We start from the raw sequence: 5552 nt of genomic DNA, 5'->3' as shown, positions 1-5552 counted from the left end.
AAAAATTATTTTAAGATTGAAATGACCATGTTTATAGAAAATGAGCTACAAATGTAAATGGACCATATTCTTATAACTTGTTAATAAAGCTGCTTACCCCAATTGTCTGACTTTACAATATATTTACTGGTTGTTTAGAAAACACAAGGTTAATCATTCTAGATTTCCTTTTCTTATTGTTTTTTTTTAAGATTTATTTTATAGGAAAGTTAGATATACAAAGAGGAGAGAAAGAGAGGAAGATCTTTGATCCACTGATTTCACTCATCAAGTGACTGCAATGGCCCAAGCTGAGCCTATCTGAAGCCAGAAGCCAGGAGATTCTTCCAGGTCTCCCACATGGGTGCAGGGTCCCAAGGCTTTGCGGCGTCCTCGACTGCTTTCCCAGGCCACAAGCAGGGATATGGAAGGGAAGTAGGGCTGCCAGGATTAGAGCTGGCACCCATATGGGATCCTGGTGTGTTCAAGGCAAGGACTTTAGCTGCTAGGCCACCGCGCTGGGCCCTGTGGCGAGTTTATAATGTACATTCATTATAGGCGTTGCGTCTGACCCAGTAGATAAATCCTTGTTTTACATGCACCAGGAGTCCCGGCTGCTCCCCTTGTCCAATCCATTTCCCTACTTATGGCATGGGAAGCAGACGGCTGAAGTCCTCTGGCACCTGCACCCATGTGGGAGCCTGGAAGAAGCTCCTGGATCACCAAATCAGCCCATCTCTGGCCACTGCAGAGTGAACGAACTAGTCTCTCTCTTCTCTGTATTCTGGCCTTTCAAATCATTTTTTTTCTAAATAAAAATATGACTACTGTAGTCACTAATTTTAGATCTATCTTTGCACTGAGAAATAAACATTTTTACAAAAGGGTTAAGGACATACATTTGTTAGATGAGTATAGGGTAACTTAAAACACAGGTTACAGGGCCAGTGCAGTGGCTTATTAGTTAATCTTCCACCTGCACTGCAAGCATCCTATGTGGGTATCAGTTCATTTCAGCTGCTTCACTTCCAACCCAGCTCCGTGCTAACAGTCTGTGAAGGTAGCAGAAGAGGGTTCAAGCCTTGGGCACTTGCACTTATGTGGGACACTTCCAGAAACTTCCAGTTTTAGACCAGGTCAGCTTTGGCCATTGTAGCCATTTGGGGAGTGAACCACTAGAAGAAAGATCTCTCAATCTCTATCCCCCATCCCCAATAACTGACTTTGAAATACAAAATAAATCATAAGGGGAGAAAACACACACACAAGTAACTAGCATTTTGTCCTTAACTACATAACTTTAGTTATAACTGGGCTAGGCTTTCTAACGTTGAGCACATTAAAAACAAAATTAAGATTAATCACAAAACAATTCAGTGAAAAAAACATAGTAGTACATCACACAAAGCAAAAACCCAACTGTTGTGATGTGGCAGTTTGGCAAGATACCTGTATATAAAATCACTCTGAAGGCAAACTGTGAAAACAAGGTGTCTTGAATACTAACAAAAGGTATAGGGCCCGGCGCTGTGGCCTAGCAGCTAAAGTCCTCACCTTGAACATGCCAGGATCCCATATACGTGCCGGTTCTAATCCTGGCTGCTCCACTTGCCATTCAGCTCCCTGCTTGTGGCCTAGGAAAGCAGTCAAGTTTGGCCACAAAGCCTTGGGACCCTGCAGGTGCATGGGAGACCTGGAGGAGTTTCCTGGTTCCTTGCTTCGGATCAGCGCAGTACTTGCCGTTGCGGTCACTTGGTGAGTGAAACCAGTGGATCGAAGATCTTCCTCTCTGTCTCTCCTCTTTGTATATCTGACTTTCCTATAAAAATAAATAAATCCTTAGAAAAAGCGTAAAAATCATTATCAACAGTTATAGCTTTAGCAAAAGAAATATGGGAGGTTATCAGAAAAGGCAAATTTGATTTCAAAAGTATTTTAATATTTAATAGTTTGTACAGCTCCTATGCAACACTCACACTGGCACTCCAGATGGCAGGAGTTTAGTGCTCTTACTTACCTGTTAACACATGCAAACCCGATTGTTCAGAATGTTATATCCTCACTGTGTGTTTTAACTTTCAAGTTAACTAGGCAAATTTCCCCCTAAATGTCTAATTTAAGTGAAACAAAAGGTTTTACAAAATTAAATTTGTATATGGCCTCACAATTATACATATTAAAACTGACAAGCACAGAATATATTAGTCTACTCAATGCTGAGAAAAAGTGGTATTCTACTAGATAGTAATGTAGACTCCTTAAGATTAACCTTAAAAGTGTGTGTACCCAAAAGACACTGTGCAATCTGAAGCATTAAAACTATACATTTATACTAAACATTCTTAAACCTGAACATTGTCACTGTGGCCAACAGCTGAACTTTTAAAGAAATCCAATATTCTCTTTGTTCAGCTTTCTCATAATAAATGTAACTTTCATCCCCATGGGTAAGATAGAAGTATTTCAGTTGGTTTATTTTCATTATCTGATTTTCAATAAAAATAAGGGTCAAAAAACTAGTAACACTTTAAAAAATACAAAAGCAATCTGTTGACAGAGCATAGTTTATTTAATACAATGTTTAACTATAAAAATTAATACAGTTTTGAAGTTTAAAGTTTGTAAAATGCAGAAAACAGTTCAACAGTTACTAAACTAATAGAGAAGCAGCATTTTGAAGCTAGTTTTACAATTGAGAAGACAACAATTTTACTTGTAAATTTCATTAAAAAAATATACATCACAGTGACTTCTGAGCTATGAAAAGAAGTGCATTAACTTCACTATTTTCTCCTTTCACAGAGAGCAGCCACAACATTGAATATCCCCACATGGAAATGCCCAATTCATTAATCACACAAAAGGGGAACACAGAGCATGTGGTTTTAGAAAAACGAAACTTGCTTTTAAAAAAAAAGTCTCAACCCCTGAACTACTTCACTCCTCCTGTAACAAAAAAATCCCACGACTTCCTCTGAACCCTGCTTATGGGATTTCTAATTATGACTTGCTTTCCTTTTCCTTTAATACTTCATACCTTGTCACACAACAGGCCAGTGAATTTTCACTTGTCTCACTCCCTTTGATGCAGCTGGGAAGACCACTAAAGATGGCAGCCAGCTAAAGATGCACTTCTTTTTGCTTACTCTACTAATCCTGTAAATATTTGTAACAAAGCGCAACTTTTTACAATAAATAGGTTATCAGCCTACAGTCCATGAAGTTTTTTCAATTGTCAAAGTATGATTCCAAAGTAGAGTAGCAACAGTAAACAAAATTAAAGGTAGACAGAAAAATACCTATTTTCTTTCTTTAAAACAATTATATGGGACATACATAAAGTACCTTTTAATGAAGGCAAACTCAACAAATTTCTACAGAAATTTAATATAAAAATCTCAGTATGATGAAAACTATTGCCATCTGGACCAAAGTACAATAAAGTACTAAAAGATACACAGACTTGCTCTAAATGCTAACTAACAAATACATTTGAATTATTTGTTGACACCACTATTAATAAACTCAATGTCTGCCTACTAATAACAGAAAGAAATCTTCACTGGTTTTGTACATCTTCCACTGAGCACAAAAATCAAAGGCCATTAGCAATGCCAACATATACTAGAATCACACACAAAAAAGGATTTATCAAAGCAATTATTTGCAAATTTTGAGGGAATCAGTTAAGTAACCTAAAAGAAATGGCAATGCTCTATGAATTACAACTAGAGTAATTTAAGAATATTCTAGAACCCAATAGCCTCTCTACTGCATATTTAACAGTTTCTCTATTGTCAATCCCTGTGTAGACTGCTAACCCAGAAATGTGATTCATATAAACATCGCAATCCCACATAGTGAAGACATTTTCAGTTAATCACCAATCAAAACACACATATATGCATCTTTAAAGGATTTCAAGCCAAAGTTATTTTGAAGTGAACTATGTAATCTCAGATATGAAAGTTAAATTAATTTGGTGGGGAAAATGCAATAGCTGACTCTTAGGAAACAATGTTGAAAGTACAAATTAAAGATGGCATAAACAAAAAAAATTAAGAAAAGGGCCATTTTGAGCTGTGTATTATTCCAATGCGAAGAGTTGAGGTTAGTGCTGCTCAATTAAGATTCCTTATCATTCTAACAATAAAATCCAGTTGATTGTCCACTCTCACTTCAACTCCTTCACCACCTCACTTGCCAAAGCAGCTAACAAGGCTAGGAGATGTGTCAGGGGGGCGTGGAGGGTGGGGAAGGCAAATAAATAATACTTAATATGGAGTTGCTCCTCTGATTATCCAAACATGAGATAAAACTGTGGGATCAGAAAACACAGAAGTATGTTTCCCTACCATGGTCTTAAAAATATATGTAGGCATCACTTATTAGAAATCCTTCCTTTGATTATATCTTTCTTGAAATCTGAATAATTTTTTAACAGATCTTGAAAGCAATTCACTGAACATAGGACAAAATATTTTGATTAAACAACACAATGGATTATACAGGTTGGGCACTAAGAGTCAAATGATCACAAACACAGGTTTCTGATCATCCTCTAAGGAATAAATCACCCTGGATTATTAATAAACATCTAGTTTTATCATTAGGGGAAAAATACACTGTGGATATTTGTTTCCAGGTATTCCAAATTTATAACCCAAAAGTAGCACTGTTGTATTAATCTACTGGGAAATATCAAGTTAAACATTGTTTTATTCAGTCAGTACAAATAGCATTGGAATGGCTATTGATTTATCCAGAAACCAACGTGGTAGTAGAGTGATTTCTATATTGACAAGTATTAAAGTATAAAACTTAAGAGGCTACAGTAATCAGAATTTTGAAAATTCTTCTCAAATGAGGCAGGTTTTGTGTTTGTTGGACGTCCAATGTTTTATTTAGTAGAGATATTACAGAAACACATCACAAAAATTGCAAAATACAATGCACATTCGAATAGATTTTGGATATGTTTACTTTGTAACTTGTCAAATTTTTGCAATTTTCTATTCTATATGGAAATGTTACTGGCGGAGGGTGGGGGGGGGACAGGGATTGTAATTGGGTATTGGGGGGGGGGGGGGGGTGGGTGGGGGTGGGGGGGGGGGGTGGGGGGGGGGGGGGGGGGGGGGGGGGGGGGGGGGGGGGGGGGGGGGGTGGGGGGGGGTGGGGGGGGCGGGGGGGTGGGGGGGGGGGGGGGGTGGGGGGGGGGGGGGGGGGGGGGGGGACAATAATGGCTGAAAACACGTTCGTAATCATCTAACTCAGCACCATGCCAAACAAGTACCCGCCTACACTCGACGCCCAGGAGGTCCAAAACCGCCGCAAACGGCCCAAAAGCCCACCCCCGTCATCGCTCTATACGACAACAACCCCAAGCCCGCCCCCCACCCCCCGCCCCCCCCCTCCACCAGCCGCAAACCCCCCCCATCCCCCTACTCCAAACGTCGGAACAGTCCCACCACCCACGCTACATACTCCTAACCAAAATACCCAACACCACCCACAACAACGCCACAACACACCCAACCCATACCCATCCCCCTATCGAGTCCATAAACTAACCT

This window comes from Ochotona curzoniae, unplaced genomic scaffold (genome assembly GCF_017591425.1).
Source record: "Ochotona curzoniae isolate NIBS_2020 unplaced genomic scaffold, NIBS_Ocur_1.0 contig_2210, whole genome shotgun sequence".
In the NCBI taxonomy this organism is placed as follows: Eukaryota; Metazoa; Chordata; class Mammalia; order Lagomorpha; family Ochotonidae; genus Ochotona; species Ochotona curzoniae.
Note: the sequence above shows the minus strand (reverse complement) of the source record.